Genomic DNA, 27725 nt, shown 5'->3' on the forward strand with positions numbered 1-27725 from the left:
GCATAAGGTGGTAAATATCCTTCAATAGAAACCTGTTCTTACCTGTAGGAGAAAAAAAACGTTATACTTTGATTTCTAGTAACAATGTAAGAGCTTCTATTTTGTAGAGACTAACGAAATGGCTGTGTTTTCATCCAGTGGTTTGAAATGGCTGTGCTTTCATCCAGTGGTTTGAAATGGCTGTGTTTTCATCCAGTGGTTTGAAATGGCTGTGTTTTCATCCAGTGGTTTGAAATGACTGTGCTTTCATCCAGTTGTTTGATTATACTCCTATGAAATTCTAGGGACTCACAGCGTCGGTTATAATTCACTTTTCATCAGTTCTTGTTTTGCATTTATCTTAATATATTGTTTTGTCGGCATCTTTCATATTGTTATGACATAGGACATAGGAATGTTCCAGAATAGTGCCCATAAATAAACAATAATATTGTGATGGTACAGTTACAGAAATAACATAAATAACTTTCGTTAGGTAACAGTGCTCTCCAGTGTCCGATTTAGGAAGTGCACCAATTTTGTGATTTTTCTCTTTCCAAAATCAAATGCTAATTGACTTCAAAATGCTACTCTGTGCTGAAACCGACAAGCCAGCATTCACAACACTCCAAAACTGCAACAGACACGTCCCCTACCTGACTCTGTGATCCAGGACTCGGAGAGAACCTCGAGGATGAGAATTCCAGAGCTGCTCCCACAGAATGCACCCACAGCAGGGCTTGAGTCCGGGGTACACGCAGGTACACGGCGCCCCCCCCACCCACTCTTTTCACAGGGTGGACGCCATCCCCCCTGCCAAGAAGCTGGGCCCCACAGAAATATGCTAAACGTGCCCCAGTGTAATTTTCAGACACCGGGACACGTTGAGCACGTGGCCTCATGAGGTCATTTGCATATTGTCAGTCCTCCCACTTTTTAGGTCTCTGCCTGATCCAGCGCATGCGCTAGCCTGGCCAAGACATTTAGTAGGCTGCTTGGGAAAGTGCTACTTTCCTGGCGACCAGCTTACCATTGCGCGCACAAGCACGCGCACGACGTGCACAGTACCTTTTTCATCGCGCGCGTGCGCACAACTCGTTTGTTTTTTTATTATTTCTTTGCGGCCTGGTCAATGCTTGTTCAATGTGGAGCAGTGTTCACGTTTGTGTCAGGTCTGCTTCCCTTTTCTCCATGCAGCCGGCTTGGACCACGTCTTCTTCCGGCCACCGTGGCTCTTTCGCACTCACTCATTACCGCAGATCCTTGGTGTCTGGGGATCACGCTAGTGGAAAGCCACAGCACAGGGGGCACTCTCTTATCTCCATTTGGATCACACTCCCTTCCTTAGGGCCCACAGGTTTCAGCAGTGCAGCCCGCAGCCTCCCAGCTGCCCCCTCTCAAGGGCTTGTTATGCTCCCAGCTGCCCCCTCTCACGGGCTTGTTATGCCATCTCCTCTGACAGCCAAAGGATGTCAGGTCAAGGGGGGGTGGGGGCTCACCATCTTTCTGAGATCCAGTCCCGCTGCACCTTCACAAGCGTGGCAGGTGGGCATCTTTCGTACTTAGGGGCCGGCATGCCCGGGACGCGTCACTAACTCCGAACAGGATACATCGCTCAGTATCACACAGGTTGTCTGCCCACCGGACACTCGATCGCTCATGTCCTAGGTTTATGCTGGGCGGGCAGTGTCTCCCCAAGAATTCGCTCACCCCGGGTTGCGAAGCCGCTTAAGTCGAGTCCGGCAGTCACGCACCACTCCACCAGGCTGCGGGCGCCACACAGGCTCACGATGCACACACCATGTTATGGCTGGAAATGGATAGGAGGCGGACGCAATTTCACCACAGACCACTCGCTATTCCTCCCGGCACTTCAACTTCATGTTTTTAAGGCGGATGTCGAGATGAGGATTGCAGCCGGATTAAAAGACAGGCCGGCGGAGCTGGCCTAGAGAGAGGTTAGTTGGCCATCTTGTAGGCCACGCCCCCCTTATTCGATTTTCGATTTTTTTTAAAACAAATTATTCAGGAAGAAATTATTGTGATGCATAGTATTGACATGCAGGTTAAAATTACTCTGGATCTTCTACTAGCAAAAAACTAAACAAGCATTGGCATAGCCAATAGGTCTCGCCTTTGGGACCTTATGTGTTTAGAATTGCAACAGTTGATGTTGTTACACCATGGATATTGTGCTGGATAAACACTTATAAGGTCCCAAAGGCGAGACCTATTGGCTATGCCAATGCTTGTTTTTATAGGACTTGTGCCCTGACCCACAGCAAGAAGACAGGGAGGAACTCAGAACTGCACCGCACACAAGACAGGACTTCAACAACGATCACCGGCTCGGAGATGCGACAGCCACCCACAATGTGAGCCACGCCCAAGACGACCGCTGTGACTCCCTCATGCTCCCTGGCGCTCCATGGAGCATCCCACCCGACCCGTCCTAATTCACCACAACACAAAGCATAAAACAATATAAAAGAAAAGGCACAAACAAACAACACAAAACACAACAACGTCAGCGCAAGATGGCCACCTACCCACCCACGAATGTTCCAAGGTATACACCCTCTGCCACAACACCCAAATGGACCACATGTGTGCACACAACACAAAGCAGGTACAATGCATGAACCGCCCACAGCACCACCCATGGAAGCGACCATGACACACAGTGACTGGAGTCCAGATTAGCAGGATCCCAGCAGACTAGTAAAACACAAAATTACACCGAACAAAAAGTGGGGGTAACCATGAAAGCAGATCCTACTTTCCTACAGTGCTGCAATGTTCTTTGCATCTAAGCAAAAAGGGCATCTTTTTTGCCTGGCTCCCTCGTGTACTTCTCCTCCCTCTGTGTGTTCCTCTTGCCCGTTCTTGTCTGTGTTGCTTGCCCCCATCCGCTGTTGCTAAGCCCTTTCTGATGTCCTTGTTCTGTCTGTTTTGTTGCCTGCTTCCACCCACTGTTGGTGTTGTTACTTGCCCCAACCCACTTTCGGTGTTGTTACTGTAGGAGAGTAGGGTCTGCAATCCTATGGTCACCCCCGATTTTTGCTTTTTGCTTCACTGGGTTACGACTTTCCCTGGCGGTGGGCCTGCCAATCAGACCCACAGCCTAGCTGTTCTCTCTCTAAATTGACAACCATGTACCTTAGGTGCATTTACCAATTGGTACTGGGCCACCTTATCAGTCCCTGTACAGCATACCTTAGGTATCCAGGGCATAGGTGTACCCAGGGCCTACCAGGGGCTGAAGCATGTATTATGCCACCCCTGGCTGGCCATCTAAACAGACACAACTGGCTGGTAACACAGCTGGGGCAAGGTGGTGTAATCACCCTTTGCTTTAGATATAGTTCCCTATATCTAAACCTAAAATGGACACATATTTATTTTATTTTATTTATTTTGAAAGTTTTATATAGCGCGAACAAGATCTTTGTAGATATCAGAGCGCTTTACAAGGATAAAGGGGTGTACTAGTTGAGGTAGTTAGGTACAAGGTGCATAGTTACATAGGTAGGTCTATGCTGGCTACGGAATATAAAATCCTAAGCAAAGCCATTGCCCTACGTATTCAACCCCACTTGACCACACTTATCCACTGCGACCAGTGCGGCTTCCTCCCAGGGCGCAGTACCTCCCTCAATACGAGGCGCCTACACGCTATTATGTCAGCGTCACCAGCTGAAATGACACGGGCGGGGTGCTTCGCATTAGACCTCAGACAAGCATTTGATTCGCTTTCTTGGCCCTTCATGTTCGAAGCCCTGTCTCGCTTTGGTTTTCCGACCCCGCTACTGCGGTGGATTAGGCTGCTATACACTGATCCCACAGCTAGGGCGAGAACCGGTCGTTATGTGTCGGCTGAGTACCCGGTCCATCGGGGCACCAGGCAGGGATGTCCCCTGTCCCCGTTGTTGTTCGTCTTGGCGTTGGAGCCATTGGCCATCGCACTCCGCCAGCACGCAGAAACCCTGGGAGTTCCAGTGGCAGGGACGTCCCACATTCTATCCGTGTATGCGGATGACATGTTACTTTATATCCGAGATCTGGAGGCCGACCACACACGATTGAGTGACACCTTCCGCCGATTTGAGACGGCATCTGGACTGGCCATCAACCCGGACAAATCTAAAGGATTTTATTTCCGGGAGGGGCCCAACCCGCCTTCTCTGCAGTTTGGTACTTACACGATCCCGGTGGCCCGAACCAGTTTTAAATATCTGGGAATTCGTGTATACCGGAGGTTGGAGGACCAACTAGACGGTAATATCTCGAGGGGCATTACTGGTCTCCGGAGTAGCGTTGGCTTTTGGACATCGCTCCCATTGTCTGTCATGGGACGCATCGCCATAGCAAAGATGGTAATGCTACCACGGCTGCTCTACTATTTTGTGAATCTGCCCATCTGCATCCCGCGACGTACCTTTGACTCCCTCAACTCCCTACTGGTCACCCTTATCTGGGGGACGGGCAGACGACGGGTCAGCCTGCGGAAACTGCAACTCAGCACCTCCCAGGGAGGACTGGGAGCCCTGGACTTCCAGGGCTACTTTTACGCCAGCCAACTCCAATGGCTGTCTTATTGGCTGGCCGGGAGGAATCTCCAAGAAATTGGATGGACGGCAGGCCGGCTCGCACAGGGCGGTATACACGCCCTATTGCTGCCCAGGAGGAGAATCCCGCGAGAGTGCCACCCATTGCTCCGTACTGCTCTTCTATGTTGGAGGAGGGCTTTGGCCTATACGTCCGCGACCAGGCCATACGCTGATAACATTCCACTGTTGGGACTACCAACACCACAGGGACGACTGACTGCCCGTGCCCTCAGTGACTGGATGGCGAATGGGATTGAAGACGTGGGCAGTTTTTTCGGGGACGACCAATTGTTAGATTACCCCACCTTCGTGCATGTGACTGTGACCTCGGACAGACACTAAATGCTACATGCCACTGTCTCACACTACATTCGGACGACCTGGGCGCCGCAGCGCACTCGCCCACGGCAACATGAACTGGTACACCTGGTGCACTACATGGGGGCCGGGGGACACTTGGTGAGATGGCTGTACACTGGGATTAGGGCTCATGCTGCACTCTCCCTTGATGCACTGAGGGAATCCTGGTCACGGGACACGGGGGAAGACTTCACGGACGCAACCTGGCGGGTGGCCCTGGAACACCCAAAGAGAGTTTCTCGAAATGTGAGATTTAAATACATACAGGCCATGATACTCCACAGGGCATACCTTACCCCGGCCAGGATCCACAAGATGTTCCCCACTGCCTCCCACCAGTGCCCACGATGTGGAGTGGACGAGGCAGGTTTACTCCACATGCTTTGGTCGTGTCCGCGGCTCAGTGGGTATATTCCTATCAGTCACTCCTATGGCAGGCCTTATCAATCCTGAAGGCAGAGTGCTTGGAATTATGTGAGATGGTGCTCTGGCATGAGCTGAGCCCGTTTGCAGCTTGCGGAACCAAGTCCTAATAGCTGTTCCATGATAACGCTATACCATATACTCTTAAGTGCATTATGATCCTCGCGGTCAGATGCTAACTTTGGTATAGCATTATCAAAACATGTCGAGTAAGGTGTCATACGAATTGGAATACTACCCCCTCGCCAATCCTGGCGACGGGGGTAGCATTCCACCCTTCTAGAGGGACACGACATGTATGTAACTGTGAACCCCGGTTAAAGTTAACTCGAGCCTCAGCATCACAAAATGGATGCTGCCACCACAGACACAAGTCTGACCTCCTGCTGCTGGGAGTCCTTCCAGCAAGGGAGGCTTGGACAAAGGGTTTCCTGCCTTGAGAGGTGCTAGCACCACCCCAGACAGGATTTTGTGTATTAGGTAGGCCAGGGCTAAAAGGAATGAGACATGCCTGGGGCACACAAGGTGTCCTGTGCATACACCGGTCAGAACCAGTTCCTGGGGCACTCCAGCCCCAGAGCTGGCGCAAGACCGGACAAAGGAAAGGGGGTGTAACCACCCCCCTTCCTGGTCCCACCCAGAGGAGGGACCTAGTCGTAGTGCAGCCCCCTTTAGCCGGATAAAGGTAGGAGCTGGTCCCATTCCAGATTAGATTACTCTTGACAACTTCCACGAAGAACTCTTGACCTTCGACGTTCTGCTCCCCAGAAGACTGAAGAAATCTCCCTTGTGGGCAAGGAGTGTCCACCCTGCAACTGCAGGCACCATCAGCGTCCAGCGGCTTCCCTTTGTCGTCTTCCTGCAAGGATCCAGACTTCAGAGCCCGATGAGACCCGGACTCCCAGACCTCTCCGACCTCTACCCACATCTCCAGCAGAGCTGAGACCCGTGGGTGCGACGAGACACGTGGGACCGGCCATCTTGAAAGAAGCAGCACTTCGCTCCAGCACGACTTCAGAGGTATCCTCGTCCAAGTGCTTTGGGGACTGAGAAGCCCCGACCCCGAGCAGCTCCTGCACCGAAGACCAGCCCTCCAGCATCCACGAGATCTGCGTGGGGCCCTTCTGCCTGTTTGCTGCTCGACGCGTTTTCTGGTCACTTGCTGGCTGGCTAGTGGCCTCCTAGACGACGAACCCCGACAACTTTGCTGCTGGTCTGCTCCAGACTGGCCCTTGCTCCCTTCCAAAAGAGAAGCACCCCGGACCCTCCTGGTCCACTCCAGATGCCGTTTTGACTCACCGCGTGGGTTGCCTTTGCCAAGGCCTGTTGAACCCGAATCCGGAGACGACACCGCCGACAGCGAGAGTCTGCGTGGGACAGCTCGTGCCTCCATCCTGGTTGTCGAAGACACCACCTGGTCCACGTGGCTGCAGAGACAAGCGTCCACCTTCACCTGATCGCGACGACGACATCTGGTTCCACTCCTGGTTCCACTCCAGTCACTGGCTAGTGACTTTGAACATTGTCCCCTCTGCTTTCAGGTTCGACTCTTCACTGATCCACCCTTGGATCACACCGGACATCTTCCTCCTGACCGCCTGCAGCATCTTTTCCTCCAGGCTCCATAGACTTCAACGCCGGAACCCGACACGACTTGGCACCTATGCACCCGCAGCCTGTGGGTGAGGTAACACGAGCATTTCGGTGCTCAAGGGTAGCTTGACTCTCCTAGTGTCCAGTTCCATTGTCGTTTTTGTCCTACCTAGTCAGGGACGTCCGTACTCACCTTTTCTTTAAACTGTACTGTCCATAGACGTTGGTACGCATCTCGCATGTGAGTTCACACTCTGCACACGCGCTCCGTGGGCCTCCTATTACCTACCTCAAGTTAGTATAGCGTGGTCCCAGCGATCCTCCAGCCTCTGGACAGCTCCATTCCTTTGATTGACTTTCACATTCCACTTACTTAGTATATGGTTTGTCGTGCCCCTAGGGCACCATTGTAAATCGTGCAACTTAAATGTATTTTTCCTAAGAGTTTGTCATGTGCTTAGCCCTCTGACCTCATAAAGAGTTCAGAGGTGTATGTTAGTTAATAAATACCTGTTTATTTTCATAACAACCTGTGTGGTGTCCTTTCACTTGGTATTCAAGGGGTTATATGTGGTAAAACAGCTGGCTTCACATGCCAATAGAGTTTAGCCTAAGACTGCTTTGTCCATGCTACCACTAGGATAGCTGGTCTATAAGGTTGACTTACAACCAATCACCATAAGGGTTGTTTGGACTGATACAAGGTGATCACTAGAACTAGTGAGCATCATATATCAGGCCAACTTCTCACAGTTACTTGCCCCAACTCACTGTCACTGTTGTTGCTTGCAGTTGCAGCCACCCTCTGTCCATGCTATTGCTTGTCCTGACCCACTCTGTTGTTGCTCTGCCTCTCACCTCCCACCCCATCTACGGTTCATGTTGTTGCTTTCTTCCTCCCACTGTATATGTTGTTGCTTGCCCCCACTCATTGTCCCTGTTGTTGCTCCCCTTCCCCACCCTGTTGTCTGCATTGTTTCTCTCCCTCTTCACTCCATGTTGCCTCCCGCCACCACCCCGCAATGAAACAAAAAAAAGCAGGCTTTTCTCCTCACATCCTCCAACTGCTCCCACCCCTGTCCACACACCCTTCATATTATCTCCCACCCCCCACCAATACTAAAAAGTGCTAAGACGCAGCCAGCCTCCCTGCTGCACATCATGGCTAAGAAACACAAACAAAGTCAATGTCTCAAGTAGGAGAGACCTATTGACTTTGCCAGTGCTTGTTTTTACCTACAGATTTTTACCCACAGATTGCCAATAAAGACTGAGGCTAGCCTTATGCAAGTCAGACCTGTCCCAGCTTCAGAAGAAACAGTACAGTCCGAAAAGATAGGCCTGTTACCTCTGAACAGGAAGACATGCCATGACAGGGCAGAACCGAGCCAGCATATACCAACCAGGCATCAGGACACACCAACCAGACGTCAGAAGCCACAAGCTGGACTTTGGCACCCACTATTCGGTTGTCATAGTTCACCTGCTAGATCCTATAACCACTCATAAACCTCTTGGTCCACTGGCAGGACCTCACAATCCACAGCCTGAACCCAGTCATACCTCAGAAGCCACAAGTCAAAACTTGAGAGTCACACACCAGACCTCTGCTCTCTTCAGAAAAACCTCTGCTCTCATGAACTGAATGTCAAGCTTCATCTGGCAGGCCTCAGTTCTCACCAGCAAGACCTTATCCCCCCCACACCCTCCAGCCAGCCAGACCTCACCACCTGTCAGCTAGCCTTTAAGGCACTCCAGCATTACAACAGGACAAACCAGCAAGGCCTCAGGACACATCATCCAAACCTCATCACCCACTGTCAGCCATTCCCCAGGACACAAAACATCATTGCCCAGACACACATCACGAGAAGCATCTTCCCCACACTCAACAATCCTTGCCCCAATCAAACAGAACTCACAACAGCGCATCAACCATTCATCAGGCACAGAAAGCATGAGCCAGGCTTGAGTATGCACAAGCCAAAGCTATAAACTCACCAGTCAGACCTCAGGGCCCATCAGCTAAACCTCAGGACCCCCAGTCAAACCTCAAGCCCCATCAGCCTGATGTCAGGACCTACCACAATTGTGTCAGAACCCATCGCCCCAGCTGGTTCTTGCCACCCACTTAGAGATCACCAGCCAAACCTTGGTACCTGCCAGTTGTTCCTCTGCTGCAGATCTTCAGCTCACACCTGTTACCCCTCTGGACCCACCCGACCCTCCCGAGGGACCTCTGGACCCACCACAAGGTACGAGGCTGCACAGGATAAACATGTCAGGTGTAAGTCCACAACAACCAAATCTCACGTTCGACTTGGAAAGGTTTAGTCCCCAGCAGCCGGACTGCCTAAATGGACCATCGGCCCCATCAATAAAGATGACTGAATGATGCGAGACGGTGGGTCATGCAGAGGCTGCTGCCACTGCTGCTACATGCTACTCAGCAGAAGGACCGGCAATCATTGCCTGTCATTGGCCAGAGGGCTCCAATATCCGCAACATTTTACCATACACATTATATTAAGGCTGGTCCTCCCAATGGTTCGCATTCTAGTGGTTCTCCTGGTCTCAACCTTCTCTGCCACTTCCTCGTACTCTTCCGGGCTAGCCTCATAATACTATCTTCATGGCCATTCTTGTGTTCCTACTGTTTATGTATTGTAATATGTATTCCTATGGGCAGACCCCATTGACACCCCTACCAACAGCAGCAAAGAGTTCTTCGCCATCGTGAAAGCTTTCACCTTGCCAGCGACCACTTCCAGCGGCATCACCCATTCAGAGGACCTCTGCAACAAGCTCGCACAGTTCTTCTGCAGTAAGATAACCTCCATATACAACAACTTCAACCCTGAACTGGATGAGACAGAACTTGCAATGCAACTCCCCATCTCGTCCAAGGAAAGGACTCTGTCTCCACTTTGGGGTCCCATCTCACCCTTGCTCCCACCACACATTCACCAAAGGGCTTCAACGTACAGCATGGCACTCACTCCAATTCTGAACACCTCCATCTCCTCAGCCACCTTCCTGGACACATGGAAACACAACATAGAATCCAACCTGCTGTAAAAGCTTTCTGTGGACTCAACGACGTGTGACAACTACAGACTTATCTCCCTGCTGCCATATCCGGCCAAAACTCATGAATACCTTACCAACCATCTGAACGACCACCAACCATATCAACGGCCACCAATCTTCTTAGTGACTACCAACTCCTCAACGTCACACACACCAGGTTCAGACTGGACTACAGCACAGAAACAGCATGCATCATTGCTATAGACAACATCTGTGTGATCCTGAACAGAGGAGACACAGCTGCGCTCATCCTCCTGGAAGTTTCCGCAGCATTCAACATAGTATCCCACCCCATCACCATCCAACGCCTTCATGAGATAGGAATCTAATAGCCTGCGCTCCCCTGGATATGCTCCATCCTGACTGGAAGGACGCAGTCAGTCAACCTGGCCCCTACTCTTCAGACACTCGCAACCTCATCTGTGACACTCTCCTCCTCAGCTCTCAAACAAGACTTCAGATTCCTGGAACAAGTTCACAGCCTGCATGACCAAAATTGCCAACTGGACAAAGATCAACTGTCTAAAGTTAACACAGATCAGACAGAAATTCTGATCTTCAGGAAGAACCCATCGCTGTGGAACTCCACGTGGTGACCAGCTGAACTAGGACCCACACCTAGCCCCACCACTCATGCCAAGAACTGTGGAATTTTGATCGGCAGCAAACTCAACATGACCGCCTAAGTCAACACTGTCATGGCTCCCTGCTTTCACACACTGGAGTTGCTGAGGAAAATCTTCAAGTGGCTTCCAATCAGTGCCCACAAAACCAAGACACACACCATTGTCACAAGCAAATTGTACTATTGGAACACCCTCTAAGTAGGAGTCAGCAAACAACTCACCAGACAATTGGAAATCATTAAGAATTCAGCAGCCATAATCCGACTCAACCTCCCACTCCACACACACAACACACCGCACCTCAAGGAGCTCCCCTGGCTTCCAATATTCAAGCAAACCCAATTCAAATTCCTCACACAAACCTTCAAAGCACTTCACAACACCGGCCAATCTACCTCAAGAGCTGTATCCTTTTCACAAACCAACCGACACCTCAGCTCGGTCAGACTCCCATACATATGACGAACCAGGACAGGAAGTACAGCCTTATACTACTTTGCTCCTAAAACCTGGAGTGGCCTGCTGTTACACATCATGTTATATTCCATACAGGTACCCTATATAGGCACAGTTAACATTGCAACCTTTCACCTGTATTCGTCCCTACATTACATACATAACAGTTCTTAGGGACTGACCTTTTACCTAGATATGACACTGCATTCAGAACGCAGGTTTTTCCCTGGTTCAAATCTCATACATTATACATGAGGGTTCTTGGAAGCACAGCAGGACTACCATCTCCTGTATAATATCAATGTATAAAGTTCAGGCCTGATGTCGTCCGTTAGAGCGACACAGTAACATAGCAAGGTAGGACCCCTGGGGAGAACTATGGGTATATATACATCACATCTTGCTTAGAGAAACAGAGGATACCAAGACTTCCCGGATGACACACTGACCAGAGACGCTGAGGTTCCTGCATGCAGACACTCTAGCTCGCAGTGGTCTAACATCCCTCGGGGTGTCCAACTCAAGACCAGGACGTGGTCCCATATTCTCTCATTTCTCAGGTAATGGGGTTGACTAGATCCTAGAGGGATTCTTGGCATAACACCTACACAGATGCTAGGTACATTTAGGTACGTCTAGTTAGGGAGGCATCATAGGAGTACGCTCTTTTTATCATGTGTTCTATATACTTGTATGTATTCATGATTATTGAAAGATGGTAGAGCCATACCATCCATTTACTTTCTTAGTGCTTCTAATCATATATCTCTGCTACTGTCTAATGGTTGTTGCAGCTCATCTATTCTACACCAGAATAACAACTGTTCAATAAATCCTTATTGAAAACTCCCAGCCTGTTTATTCTGTGTAATTCTCTCTGAGACAAACTAAATGAGAACGAGTGACTGAGCGAAAAGTAGTACATTGTTTCCACGATTCTGAGGGATAAGGGTTGTCATGTTCTGAGGTTGCCAGAATCTAATCTATTCCCTCCTTGGTAAGAGGAGATTATAGTGGCACTGTGAGCCAGCTGATACAGACAGGCTAATGTATCCGGTGGGCGTGCACAGAATCAGTCTGCCACCAGTCCCACAGGTTATGTTATCCAAACATGCAGATCCTGTATAGGTCAAAGGAACTACACGACAATCAAAGCCTGTCCTTGAATTCTTGAATTCTGCAAGAAGCTGGAAGCCTGGCTCTTCGAATCATCTGCCTTAGGCAAGGCTATACTTACACCTGCCAAGTACCAGGATAATCTCCCAGGTGACAGTGAGCTTTGCAAATACTCATAACATAATATACTGGTTTTACTCCTGCTCGTTGTGCAAGTTATCAAACTGTCCTGGCTTGACCAAACTGCTTGATCCTAGATCTCTATTTTATTTCAATGTGCTTCCTGTTTTTCATTATTGCATAGGAGAGCACTTGGAAAAACCTTAGTTCAAAATGTGCGTTGCAAAAAAAGCTCTTGCGTTGAATTTAATAAGTTATAATATTGCTCACTGCATAGAAACAAATCTTGGCCACATAAAGGGGGCTCATGACTACTGACCTGCCTCCGAGTTCACGAATGGCACTGTTGTCAGAGCGCGTGGCATGAATGTTTCTAAGGCACTTTTAAGAAATGCCTTTCAGCACTGTGATATAATATGATGTACTAAGGTGAAATTAATTCATATAATAAGGAAATACTCTTGTTTACACTCATCCTTCAAAGAAATATTTCATTTACATTGATTTTGATGAGGATTACCATAAAAAAAACAGTTGCCAACTGCTCTGCTTTATCTCTTCCCCCTTATCCTTCTTTTCTCATATCCTTACAATTGGCACCCTCATCAGCACAGTCTACTGGTGGCCTTAAATATTTGTATCTAGAGATGGCGGAGCCAACAAATTCAGTGCTGAGAGCCCAGCCAGAGTCAGCTAAGGGTCCGCTCCGGACCTAGAAGCTCATGCACAAGCTGTAGTTTGAAATTATATGGCATGCAAATCATACAAGACACATCACGTTAGAAGAGGCTAAGCTGTCTTTACAATTCAAAAAAGTGTACTTCCTTAAACCTTGGAAGCGTTACACATCAGATTATATTGCCACATTGGGAGGTGTTTATTAAAGGGAAGTTTTCAACCATGCACTGCAAAAGCGCAACGAAGAGTCCCTGAAACATCTAAAAGCACTGGATTTCGAGCCAACAGAGATTATTCATCCTCCCGTCACCTCCTGGCTTCCCCCACAAGAAATGGCAGACTTAATAGGGCATGGTGCACCTGTCAGTACAAGCTGCTTAATATCTCAGGCCTTCCAGGCAAAGGATTCCGCAACCCCTGTCGACCTGGAGGTTTTGGTGGGTTGGGCCCAAAGGGCTGTGCGCCAGCTTGACAACACAAACTGTGCGATCTCCACCGGCAAGGCTCTCCATGCTGCTCAAAATTGACCCTAAACTGAACGAACTGGCTTCTTGCGAGGCGGGGCCTGTGGTGCAGGGTCTCTGTAGGAGAGTAGGGTCTGCTTCCTATGGTTACCCCCACTTTTTTGCTGTGTTTCACTGGTTTTTCGACTTTAGTATGGCTGTGGCCCTGCCAATCAGGACCACACCCTAGCTGTACTCTCTCTAAATTAACACCATGTACTTCAGGTACATCTCAGATTGGTTACTGGGTCACCCTTGTGAGCCCCTGTATATGATACCCCAGAGGCTTACCCAGGGCTGAAGCTTGTATTGTGCCATCCCTGGGCAGCCTTCCAAAATGACACCACAGGTCTGCACTTGCAGCTTTGATAAGTTGGTGTAAGCACCCCTTACTTAGATATAGTATACCTATATCTACCTTTACATGTAGACACATATTAACCTATAAGTCACTCCTACGGCAGGCTTTGACAATCCTGAAAGCAGAGTGCTTGGTTTTGTGTGAGAGGATGCCCTAGCATGAGCAGAGCCCCTCTGCAGCTTTCGGAACCATCTCCATATAGCTACTCTTAAGTGCATTATAATCCTTGTGGTTAATGCTAACTTTGGTTTGGCTTTATCAAAACATGTTGTGTAAGGTGTCAAACACTTAGGAATACTACCCCCCCCCCCGCCAGTTTTGGCGGCGAGGGTAGCATTCCACCCTTCTAGAAGGAGAAGACATGTACACACTGGTATGCCCGATTAAGGTTTAAAAGAGCCTCAGCATCACAAAATGTATGCTGCTGCCACAGACACAAGTCTGCCCTCTTGCTGCTGGACGAAACTCTGGCAGGGGAGGCCTAGGCAATAGGTTTCCTTTCCAGACAGGCTTTAGTGTATTGCAACAGGGTGGGTTGCATTCAGTGAATGCTTTTCAGACACTGCCTGGGACACACAAGGTGCTCCATGCATTGCCCTGTTCAAACCAGTTGCTGGGGCACTCAGCCCCAGCTCTGGTGCGAAACTGGACAAAGGGGAAGGGGTGTAACCATCCCCTTCCCCAGGTCCTCCCATAGGTGGGACCCTAGAGTTAGTCCAGCCCCTAAACTTACTATAAGAATAGGATCCCAGTCCCTAGGACTTTAGATTACTCTGGACGAAACTCTGCAACATATATCTTGGACCTTCGACATTCCATATCGACTGGAAGATGGAAGGAATCTCCCTTGTGGTCAAGGAGTGACCACCCTGTTCAAACAGGCAACAAGAGCATCTTTGCTGGTCTGCATTGTCGAGGCTCCCGCTGGATCCCGAAGACTTTGCAACACAGGACACAGACTTCCATACATCTCTGATGCTGACCTGCCCTCCCAGAAAAGCTGAGATCTGTAGCGGACACGAGAGACGTGGGACTGGAACTCCTGGACATCCTGCATTTTTGCACCTGCACCTACTTCCCGAAGTTTCCTGAAGTTGTGCATTGGGGTATTTGAAGCCCGTGCCCCGAGCACCTTTTGCACCGAAGCTCAGAGGCCTACATTCCACGAGTGTTCCGTGGGCCGCTTTGTGCATTTCCGCTCAAGGCTCCTTCGCGGTTCCTAGTCCGTTAGCTAGTGAGCCCCCATGAAGGGCCATCTTTGATTCCTTGAGCTTTCCTGGTTGCTTCAGACATGCTCTCCTCTCCAAAGGAGGAGTCCCCCAGACCTTGCTGGTCTGAACCAAAGCCAAGCTCGACATCTTGCATGGGTTGCTGTTGCCAAGGCATGTTGGATCCAATCTGGATTCCGACACTGCAGCACTCTACATCCTTTGTGGGACAGCTCAAATCCAGCTCCTGGTTGTCGTCGACACCTCCTGTTCCTCATGGCTGAAGAGTCAAGCTTCACCTCTATCACCTGAAACACCTGACATCGGGTGGCATCTTTTCCTCGCCATCCTGGTCACTGGCTAGTGACCCAGACTCTGTCCCCTCTGCTTTCAGGTTCTTCACATCTCCGATCCACCCTTGGATCCACCCGAACACTTTTCCTCTGGTCGCCTGCAGCATTTCTTCGCAGCTCTCCATTGGAATCGAAGACGAAACCCAACACCAAAAGAGACCTATGCACCCGGCTTCCTTGGCTGAGGTAACACGGGTACTCCGGTGCTCCCGTGGGTCTTGACCCTCGAAGTGTCCTAGTCTAAAAGGGTTCCATCGTAGTTCACCTCTAAGTGCCCTTAATCTTTGAAATTGTAACTTGTTCATTCTCTATAGAAAGTCAATGGTGATCCGTGGCTGTGTTTAGACACTGTATATGTTCCCCGTGGGTCTCTTGTGTCCCTACCTTGGGTAGTTCCTGGTCGCTCCAGCAGCTCTACAGGCCCTAGGCCTGCTTTCTAACCCTCACGTGGTTCTTATACCACTATTTTAGTATATGGTTTGTGAGGCCCCTAGGGCAAAACGTATACTGTGCAACTTATCGTATGCTAATTAAGTACCTTGTATTGTACTTTTACCTCTGACCTCATAAAGAGTCCAGAGGGGTTGTGTTTAGATTAAATACATATATACTTGATATATACCTTGTGTGGTGTGCTTTCATTTGAATATTCAAGAGACTGTATCTGGTAAAACAAGTTGCTTAACTCGCCTCTAAGTCTTAGCTTGAAGGCTGCTCTCCACAACTACCACTAGGTTAGCTTTCTATAAGGTTGACTTTACAACCTACCATCCAGAAGGGTCGTTTGGATTGGTGCAAGGTGTCCACTAGAATAGTGGACAGCATATGCCAGGTCAACTTCTCACAGTCTCCTTAAGCAACTATACAAATTTGTTGCCACCTACAACTCCCGTGAAATGGCCCAGGGGTCACTTAAGAAAGTGTTTCACCAATCCATTTTTGGCAGGGCTGAATGCTTTAGGGGTTGTGCATTTTGCCAGGGTTACCACCAAGGCCCGCAGAGAGGCTACTACCAACGCGGCAGAGGAGGTAGTCAGGACCCCCACTTTCTGCTCTTCCTGAAATTGGGGCAGCAGGAATCGCTGCAGGAGAGGGCGCTACAGAGGAGCGCAAGTGACTTCCCAGGACTCTGGAGATGTAGTTGAGAATTACTCCTCTCCCAGAGGTCATTTTTGAGGGCAGAATTGGGCTATTCCTGCACAATTGGCAAATGCTCCCCTGAGATGCTTGGGTTCTGAGTAAGTGCAAGGGTTCAGGTTGGAGCACCGCCTTCCTAGAATCACAACCCAAAGTGATATATTTTTTTCTAAAAAAAACGTGATTTAATTTTCTCTAAGACTCAGACTGTCCTAGAGAAGGAAACTTTAGTGTTGACTTCTCCTCACCCGTCAGGTTTTCTCAGTTCTATATTTCTCATGAAAAAGAAAAGGGGCGGATCTCGTCTGGGGCTCAATTAGAACAACTTCAATGCTTGGGTAATTTACTGGCATTTCAAGATGGAAGGCATTCATCTTTTATGAGACATCCTAAATGAAGGTGATTGGATGGTTCGTTTACATTTAAAAGACACTTATTTCACCAGCCCAATTTTTGCCCCACTTCAACATTTTCTTCAGTTTCCTTGGCTGGGCCGTGGTTATTAGTTCAAGGTCCTTCCCTTTGGCCTCTCTTCCACTCCATGGTGCTTCACAAAACTCACAAGGCCTGCTGTAGAATCCCTTCAAGTGAGGGGGGGGGGGGGGGGGGGGTTGCGCTTAATTGTCTATCTAGACAACATAATTGTTATGGCCCAGAGCCCTCAAATGGTGTGGTCTCACTTAGAGTGGACAATTCTTCTTCTTCAAGATCTGGATTTCATTATCAATCTTCAGAAGTCGATCCTAGTCCCATCTCATTGACAGGAATTTCTGCGTTTTCAGTTAGATTCGATCTTAATGCAACTAGTCCTTCCCCTTAGAAATTCAGGAATATAAAGAAAGAATTGAGGTCTGCATTGTGCAAACAGACAATATCCGTGCGGTCTATAGCTCGAATTGTGGCACTTCTGGCTTTATCAATTCAGGCCATCTTCCCTGGTCCTTTCCACTACCAAGCCCTTAAGCATCTCAAGATCCAACACCTCCACAAGGGTCTCCATTTCTCGGAGCATGTATCAGTGTCAGGGGAAGCTAGGACGGAAATGTCTTGGTGACTGGATCACATAGAAGCGTGAAATGACATAGTGATCTTTGGCTCTACTTCAGAGATGATTATCGAATCAGACACTAGCCAGTGGGGCTGAGGTGCTGGATGTGGCATGATATCCACTGAGGGCCATTGGTCCAAGTCAGAACTGTTCCTGTAAAATCAGTTGCTTGGAACTCCTACCAGGGTCCTTTGCAGGCCAGAGCCTCACCCGGACGGAACAGATTGTTGCATCCTTCTGCGACTGGCCAGCATCCCTGTGGTTTGGATAGTGAGAGGTCGGAGATGACATGGTGGTTGGACCACATGGAAGCCTGGAACGGCAAGGCCATCTTTGTCTCCACCCCAGAGATAGTGACCGAATCGGATGTCAGCTGCTGGGGAGCAAGGTGCGTACCGATCTCCACGGGGGGCCGGTGGTCGCAGGATGAACTGACCATGCCCATCAATTGTCTGGAGCTTCTTGCGGGCTCGTTTGCGTTTCACAGCCTGCAGCAAATTGATGCATTTTTTGCACATTAGCACTTTGAAAGGAAGGGAAGATGAATGTGTATTTGTCAGAATATTTCTCGGTTATATCCATGGCAATACTATATAAAGCACACCAGCACTTTAAAATGTATAATGTGCGATAATACTCTGTGATTAACGATGTAAGGTGGCTAGATTTGGGCTTATTGACAGTTTTTAATATTATGTGATGAGAAGATGTTTTGTTTGTAATGTAAATGTGTTTTTCTTGGAGACATAAGATGTTGTGATTGCAATGATTTTAATTAATCAAGCAATTAAGATTATATATATGATTCACAGCCTGTCAGCGTTGAAGTCGGACTGCTGTATTTTCTTTTGCATGGACAACATCTCAGTGGTTCGGTATGTGAACAAGCTGGAAGGGACAAAGTCCCGGGTGTTGGCAGAAATCGCCCAGGAGTTCCGCCATTTTTGTCTACAACATCGGATTTCAGTGGTGGCAGAGTATCTCCCAGGCTGCAACAACTCTGTGACGGTTTGGCAGTCCAGACACCTTCGGGACTTCAGTGATTGGAGACTTCACCCGCTAGTCTTCCAAACGCTGAACCGTCTCTGGGGACCCTGCCAGATAGACCTATTTGCCTCTTGTCTCAACTGTCCATTCACATTTTTTTCCAATTGGCGTCCGGATCCGTAAGCCTCGGCCACAGATGCTTTTCTCCAGGACTGGACCTACAAACTGGGATATGTGTTATCCCCGATCTTAATAATTCCCAGACTTCTGGCACAGGTAAGTCGAAAACGAGCAGAATTGGTAATGATAATACCACTCTGGAGAGCGCAAGCATGGTTTCCAGTACTTCTGGAACTGTTGTGTGCCTCCCCAGTTCTTCTTCCTTTTCGGCGAAATCTCCTTCTTTATCCATGGGGTCTACCACATCTACTGATCTTGTCGGGTCAACTCTCCCTGCTGGCATGGCGAGTTTCTGGGACAGATGGGCTATCCCAGGACTTTCAAAGGAATCTAACGACTTCCTTAGTGAGGCCTGGTCAACCAATACACACAGATGTTATACCTCTTGTTGGAAACAATGGTGTGGCTGGTGCCATGAATGGGACATTAATCCTGTTGGAGTACATTATACTTTAATAATTCGTTTTCTGTCTTATCTTTCCTCTTCGGGTATGGCGTATAGGATGGTCAATAATTTTAGATCGGCTATTTCAGCAGGCCACTCACGGTGGAGGGTAAACCATGGGTTTTAAACTTCTGAGGGGTATCCATATGTTCCACACTCCGCACACTAAGTATTCAGCGCTTTGGGACGTACCTGTGTGCTAAGATTTCTGGAGGCATGGCCTGCCAATAAATATTTCTCAAGAAAGCAGTTATCCACCAAACTAACCATGTTACTTTGCTTAGTATCTTGTAAAAGGGTTTCGGATGTTCGCGCCTTAGATTTGGCAGGGTTCAGATTTTCCCGGGAAGCAGTAACATTCTCTATTTCTAGTCGCACTAAATGCAACACATCTTCAGTGCCTTATCCGTCTTTTCCAGAGAATCCCAAAATATGTGTGGTTCAAAGTCTGAAGACGCATGAAGTAAGTACAGCGGAATTTTGTACAGACATGAATAGACAATTGTTGATAGCATTACAGAAACCTTTTTGACCAGTGACCCCAGCCACCTTGGCGAGATGGGTGCGTTGGCTCATGAGCGAAGCAGGGATTGATGTTTCCATGTTTGGAGCCCATTTGTCTCGGATGCCATGGCTTCTAAGTCCTTTGCCTTGGGCGCTACCCTCGCTGGTATCATGAAATCATTAGACTGGTCATTAGAATCTACATTCAAGACTTTCTATTGTAAACCTATTATTGATGTGGCTTCTGTGGTGGTGCCTAAGCTTTAAACAAGCATAATCGGAGACCCTGGTCCTGACATAGAATTAAAAATTTGCAAACATCTGTGACAAGAATTTTCAATTCTATTAAGGAGACGGAGGTGAGGATTATCCCACCCATATTTAAGATATTGTAGAATGTATTGATGTGATGAATCTAATGATGATTGTTATCCCCCCCCCTTTTGTTTTGTTAATGTCATTGATTTATGACATGGGTGGTGAGACCAGTGTTACGGTATCTTCCTTCTTTCTCAGGTTCGGAGGGCAAGTGAGATCCTCATGGAGTGGATTTTCTGGATTCTACATAGATTGCTTTGTCGAAGTTCCGATTGTCGACTGCGACTGCAAATAAGGTTCTTGCCCCTGCTAGTCGGAGCTCCGTGTTGGACCCCTATTGGGTCTTGTATTATGGTTCCTGGGTGAAGAATAAGCTGTCATGAAGAGTTCATATAAGTATTTTCTGCAAGTTGGATGATTTCAAATTGACTTAACTGTTTCTGAACAAAGAAAGAGGACACCATGTCATCATGAAGGGTTTATATAGGGCGGTGGCTCTATGGTTGGACACGTGGTATAGTTGAGTATCATGGGAAATGTAGTGAAATTTTAACTTTATGGTTATTGGCTGCTGAAAAGTAATAAAGAAATAGAAAACATAATCCTCGCTTCCGTGTCCATAATAGAATGAAAAATATCCTAGTTAACGAGAAGGAAAGTTTCAATTCTATTAAGAACAAGGAGGCTGAGATTGTGTATATCTTTCTTCACTTTATTTGCATAGCAGTATTTAAAGAACATTCAATAAAAAAACATTAAAACATCATAGACTACACATCCCATGAACCATAGGGGAGCAGTCTCCATGGTAACCATAGTTCAATCATAAAACAGTCCATAGCATATAATCATGTGACGTCCCTTTCGCTCCCTCTTCTTCACTGGAGGATGTTAAGCTGTAATTGCTGGCTTATTAGAACTTTTGGTCATTCCCTACAATAAAGAGAGAGTCCTGTTATCAAATTCTTCTGTATACTGGAATGTCAACATTATTTTAAAAAATCCATTCTAAGTGCAAAATGTTGACTGTATAAAATTTCAGTGAAATTAATGTTTCAGCAAAGACATGAGCATGGAAGCATAGTACTTACTGATATGAATCATCCCGGGCGGGTTGAGATCAAAAGGAATCTTTGTGTGGGATAATCCTCGTCTCCTAGTCCTTAATAGAATTGAAACTTTCCTTCTTGTTAGCTAGGACATTTTTCATTCTATGTCAAGACAGAGGCGAGGATTATGCAGGTTCAAAGTTTACTTAAGACCAGAGACGTGGCCTCCGAAATGGGCTAGAAATAGGACCTCTTAAAGGTAGAATCAGAAGACCAATCAACCGCATTCATAATATCTTCCAGCCAACCACCTACCTGAATGGTTTTTGATGCCATAGTCTCTTTGGTGGAATGTGCACCACATTTACACACATCCACACCTGCTTCTGACATGATCCATCGTACCCACCTGGCAATGGAAGGCGAGGAAACCGCTTTGAAAGGTTTCTGCATGGCGATATTAATTGCCTTTCCCCAGGGGGCTGAAGCTCTGAGGTCATTTCCGATAATGCCTTAATGCACCTAACCACACACAACTTAGTATGCTCTGAAAAAGAAGGATAGGATACCGACCTGATATTGATCTTTATCCTCCGTGATATGTTAAGGGTGATCCCCCCGGGGTAAAAACTCTCGCTGAGATGCCCAGGGCTCTCACATCTGAAACCCGCTTACATGAAATGAGATATAGCAAGATAGCTAGTTTAAATGACAGTTCTTTGCGAGACAGAAATTGGTTATCCTGCCAGCCAAGAAGAAGTTTCAGCCCTGTATTAGCGTTCCACAGGCTCGAATAGCTAGGCTCTGGAGGCCTAGACAGCCGATGCCTCGCATTAACTTACAAATCCAGGGATGTTCCCCTGCCTGCTTGCCATCAATCTCGCAGTGCCCCGCTGAGATGGCCGAGCAAAAAGAATCAACTGTTCGATAGACCAGACCAGCTTGGGTCAATTCTGCTAGGAAGTTTAGAATGTGAGTAACCTTTGCCCCCATGAGATACACGTGTCTCTCCAGACACCAACGGTGCATTCGTCTCCAAGCCAAGTGATACCTCTTGACTGTACCTGTTGCCCATGCCTGCTGGATGAGGTTTGCAGCATCTGATGAAAGCAGTTTGTCCTTCCAGCGTCTCCTGAAATCCTCCATGGCATGAGTGGCAAATTACCCTGAAGGACCAATGGATGAAGGCCGCCCAGAGAATTGAAGGGAATGAGGGTAGATGTATCGGGCAATCCCACAACAGCTCCATTCACATTGGAAACCAGGCTTGGGCTCTTCAGATTGGCATGATCAATACTCAGGAAGCTTCCTTCCACTGAACTTGGGCCGCTATTCTGGGTATCATCATGAACAGTGGAAACGGATAAGGGTACTCCTTTGGCCAGTCTTGGAGAAAGGCATCCACTGCAGTGGATTTCGGGTCTGGTCTCCAGCTCACAAATCGTGGAAGTTGCTGGTTCAATCGTGAGGCAAACAGATCCAGATTGCAGGAGTCCCATCTGTCCATCAAAGCCAGGAAGACCGCACAATCCAGTTGCCAGTCGCTTTAGTCTGAGAAGTTCCTGGGGTTCCAATCCGCTACTGTGTTCTGCAGGCCGGAAATTTACTCCGCTGTTACGGAGATCTGCCTCTGGAGGCAATAGTGCCAAAAGTCCTTTGCCAGGTTGGATAAGGCCTTTGATCGAGGGACGCTCAAGCGGTTGATGTACTGGACCTCTGAGATGTTGTCCATCCTCAACAGGATGCAACAAGAGAATCTGTCCCTGGTGAGGTATTTCACTGCAAAGGATCCCGCCAGCATTTCCAGACAGTTGATGTGCAATTGCAACTCCTCCTCTGACCATTTGCCTCCCATAGAGACTTCCCCGCATCAGGCTCCCCAGTCCAATCTGCTGGCATCCGACTCTATCACCACACCTGGGGTCAATCGGAACATCGCCCTTCCATTCCAGGCTGCCATGTGGTTAATTTCCCACTGGAGTTCCGTTCTGGCAACCTCAGTCATGGAGATGATTTCTGAGTAGGTAAGACCCCTTCTAAGGTGCTGATCTTTTAGTCTCTGGAGGGCCCTGTAGTGTAATGGACCCGGTAATATGGCCTGAATCGAAAAGGAGAGAAGGCCCACTATCCTGGCCAGCTGACGTAGCAAGATTCTGTCCCTCTGGAGGACTTGCAAGAGTTCCTTCTGTGTCTTAGGAAGCTGAGACTGAATCTATGAGAAATCCAAGGAGGATCAACTGCTGCGCTTGGCGTAGTTCCGACTTTTGTTCGTTGATGACAAAGCCCAAATCCTGGAGGGTAAACATCGTTTACGACGATGTTTTAACAACGCGGTACCTTTAGCACGCATCCCTTACAACGCAAGTCGTTACCACGACTTGCGCTGGAGGGCGCTAAAGGATTACAAATAGTATATTTACTATCCCAACACCTTCCCTAGGGTCCACGGGGACTGGTGTTAGAATAGTAAATTATACTATTCGAAATCCGCACCCCCAACGCAAGTCGTGGTAACGACTTGCGTTGTAAGGGATGCGTGGTAAAGGGATGCATTGTGACGGTACGCGTTGTACCGTCATACATCCATCCTGGAGACATGCAATAGTTATGTTCACGTTGCGGGTAAGATGCACCAAAGACTGATACATAATTAGGATATCGTCCAGGTAGATGATCATTCTCACCCTCCTCTCATGGAGCATCTCCACCACTGGGCGCAACAGCTTTGTGAAGCACCACGGGGCTGAAGAGAGGCTGAAGGGCAGCCCGAAACTTGAAGATTTGGTGTTTGCAAGCGAACTGGAGAAAATTCCGGTGAGGAGGGATAATGAAGACTGCTAGGTAGGCGTCCTTCAGTCCTAGTCGGGCCATCCAATCCCCTGACAGGAGGATGTCCCGGACTAAGCGTATCCCCGCCATCTTGAAGTGGCGATAGACCAGCCACTCGTTGAATTCTTTTAAATTGATAACAGGTCAGAGCCCTGGTCCTTCTTCTGGACTAGGAAGAAGTTGCTTAGAAACCCTTTTGGGTGGAGTACTAACCTGCAAATAGCTCCTTTCTTCAGGAGTTCCGAAATCTTGGATTCTATCAGACACTCTTCCTCTGCTGAAAAAACTAAGGGTCTGGGATGTACCTCCTAAATAGGGGCACCGTAGAACTCTATGTGGAAGCCCCTTACAGTCTGCAGCACCAAGGTCTGTTGTGATCCTTCCCCAATTGTTTGCAAAGTGTAGGAGCCCACCCCCACCCAAGATCTTGTGGGGAAAAAGTGTAATCCTTACCAGAGGGTCCCCCTGAAGTGTTGCCACCTGCTCTGTTGTTTTGTCCTTTCCCTCTGCCAGAGCCTCTGTTGCAATAGAAGGTTCCTTGGCGGCCATCGTTACAGCCATTATTCCTTCGTTGTTGACCTCTGCTGGAGGGGCATTGCTGACAGATGCAGCCGGAAAAGCGACCCCTGCCTCTTCCAGCCCCGGCAAAAACCCACTCTAGAAAAATCTTTTTTATGGAGGTCTGGGCCTTATCCAAGGCTTCAAAAGTGGTAACAAACTTGTTAAGCTCCTTAACAAAAGGCTCAGAAAAGAGCTTACCCTGTGCTATGGGCCCCGCCTCAGAGGTTGCTATGTCTCCTAATTTGGGGTCAATCTTTATAAGGAGAGAACTCCTTCTCTCAGCTGCCAGGGCTCAGTTCGCATTGCAGAGGAGGCATGTCACTCTTTGCGCCCAACCTGAAACCATGTCCGTTGACAAAGGGGATCCAGAAGCTTTTGAACTTTCCGCCTGTTGTATAATTTGGGTCAAGGGGCCCACTACATCCAGGAGTTTGGACTGGCAATTTCCACAGGACCTATCTATTCCTTTTTTGGGATCCCTCATGTATTTCGAAAACAATGTGCATAGCTTTTTTATCTGTCTACGGCGTGTTTGCCACCTTCCCCTTAAGCGAGGGCCTGGGGCATTCTCCCTTTAGCCTAGTCCTGACTTCCTTTTCTAGTGGTTGACAGATTTTCCCTGCCACATAATCCGCCACTTTGGCGCCGGGGATCCACTCTGCCAACCTAGGATGGTATATCTGAGTAGAGTCGAGCATATCTGCGTGGTCCCTGTCCCCATCTGGGGACTCAGAGAAGTGGGAACCTGGCCGCCAGGGGCTACCTGAGTCCTTATCCTCGTTGAAGAAATCTCCCTCCAACTCACACTCCCCCTCCAAGGGAAAACCACCATCAGGGTCAGAATTTGGAACAACTGTGTCAAAGTTTTCTCCGGGTTCATTTCCCTCCCTGCAGGTAACGTGCTTTAGCATTCGCACACTTTTCCCGGAGTTTGTTGAATACTTCCAAGTGCCCTACGGTATGCTTTGTGGCCCTTTTATTCCCACCTGGGAGTCACTGGGTCCTACCTCCGCCTGATCAGGGTCGCTGAACAACCCCGGGATGCTTCTTGCCAGCCTATCCACCTGATCCCACAGGGGAGCCAGTGCCCTAGAAATTGCCTGCAGCAGAGACTGGTCTACCATAGGTGGAAGGCATTGAGGGGGCAATTCCTCTTCAACCTCCTGGAATGAGGAATAAACATGAGAACATTTCAACTTTGAGGGTTTGAGCACAAAGAAAAAACACCCTTTAGATTTAATGGGCAGCCCCATCGCAGGTGCTTTAACAGCTGAGCTGAAATTGCTTGGAAAGGATTCAAAAATAGAACTAGCTGCTAATATAGCAGTCAACACCAGGTGGTGCTGCAGTCACTCAATCGGGACTGTGTGGGGAGGAATCACTGCGTTGCGGTATCAGTGCGGACCGGCCACAGGCTCAGAGCCCTAATCCCTAAGCGCACACAGAGTGCCGGCGAGAGCGCTCGGCAGACTGGCTTCGTTCGGGTTCTGCGCGCCTCACACAATCTCCACAGCGCATGTGCGCCCACCGGGAGGTACGCGAACAGAGGGGAGAAAGCTCTCAGGCGAAAGCCTGCTGTGCAATGAATACACTAGCGGATCTAATTACAAAGAAAACAAGAAACATTAAATCAGTCCTGTCTGCAGGAGGAAGTGTTAAAGAGACCCCTTGCCGAGATACTTGTGTGTGTGCTATTTAATTAGTAGCAGCTCGGTAATGTAGGAAAAAGCTTGTTTTTTTTAATGATCCGTGTCAGAAACGCATTCATTTTTTCCGCAATGCTCAATGCATTATAAAACTGACCAGTCCTGGTGGCTGTCTTCGGGCACTGTGTCGGTAGGGCTAAGAGGAAGTTCCTTATGTACACGTGTCATGTGTACCTACAAAAAAACATTAAAAAAGATCGGGAGGCGGAGAGTTGAGGCAGGCAGGCAGGCATGGGAGGAGAGGAGGAGGGGGGAGGAGAGTAGGGGAGGCACGGCCTAGCGGCCGTGCAATCAAGTAGTGAGGGGGCGGAGTTGTGGGAAGGCTGAGAGAGAGAGTAGGCGGCTGTGATGATATAATGCGAGGAGTATGGAGATAAAGGGAGCCTTAAATGAAAGAAAATACAGGGGAGGAGAAGAGAAGCACCGTTGTGATGGAAACGAAAGCATAGAAAGTAAAGAAGAACAAGTCGATGGTTTTCATTACGTTGTTTTAAGGAGGGAAGAGAGGGGAGGGGGGAGGAGAAATGCGAGACGGCGGGAAGGGGGCAGACATGGCGGGGAGGGGGCGGAGCGGGGGAGAGGGTGTGTGTGTGTTGTTAGGAGACGGACGTGCACGCGCACGCGCTTTTAAGGTCAATGCGCATGCGCATAAGCTCAATGCGCATGCGCATTGACCTTAAAAGTCACGGGCACTGCAAGGAATCGCCACGATTCCTTGCAGTGTGGATAAAGAGTGGATAACTCGCAATAGTCTCGCTTGCTCGATGCGCATCGACAGGCGAGACCTAAAAAGGCTATACAGAATTACAATAAAACATGTCAGATAAGAGGAGAATGCTAGGAATGTTCCTTAACTGACGAGCAGTGAAGAAAGAGGTGTCGGAAAGGACGTCACATGATTATATGCTATGGACGGTTATATGATTGGACTATGGGTACTGCTCCACTATTGTTCATGGGATGTGTAGTCTGTAATGTTTTACTGTTTTTTTATTGAATGTACTTTAACCTTTTCGATGCATCTGTGCATTTTTTTTTATCTAAGTGAAGTTAATAAAACATGCCCCCACCCGCTTTCTGTTCATAAAATTTGGCTGAAACGGTGCTTTGCAGAAAGGCAATAGGCACATGTGGGCCACTTTTTTTGTTTTGCCCAGGCCAATTTTTTATCCCAGTTCTATGTCAGTCCACGGAGGCTCAAATAATGCTTCTCTAACTTTACTAACAACAAGCATTTGCAATGCAATAGGTCTCGCAGCATTAAAGTTTGAGTTATTGGCATTGTGTATGACAATGCCAATAGCTATAACATTTGCAAATGTGACACCTATAGCATTTGTAATGCAATATGAGTAAGCCAAGAAAAGCCCTTGTTACAAAATGTTTGGATATGTGACATTTTTCAGCAACTACACGAGCTTTTTATCTTATAGGGCAACTTTGCATTAATTATCTGAGAGTGGGCTAGAGAATGAACTGTAGGAA

The sequence above is a fragment of the Lissotriton vulgaris genome, chromosome 1_2, assembly GCF_964263255.1.
Source record: "Lissotriton vulgaris chromosome 1_2, aLisVul1.2, whole genome shotgun sequence".
NCBI lineage: Eukaryota > Metazoa > Chordata > Amphibia > Caudata > Salamandridae > Lissotriton > Lissotriton vulgaris.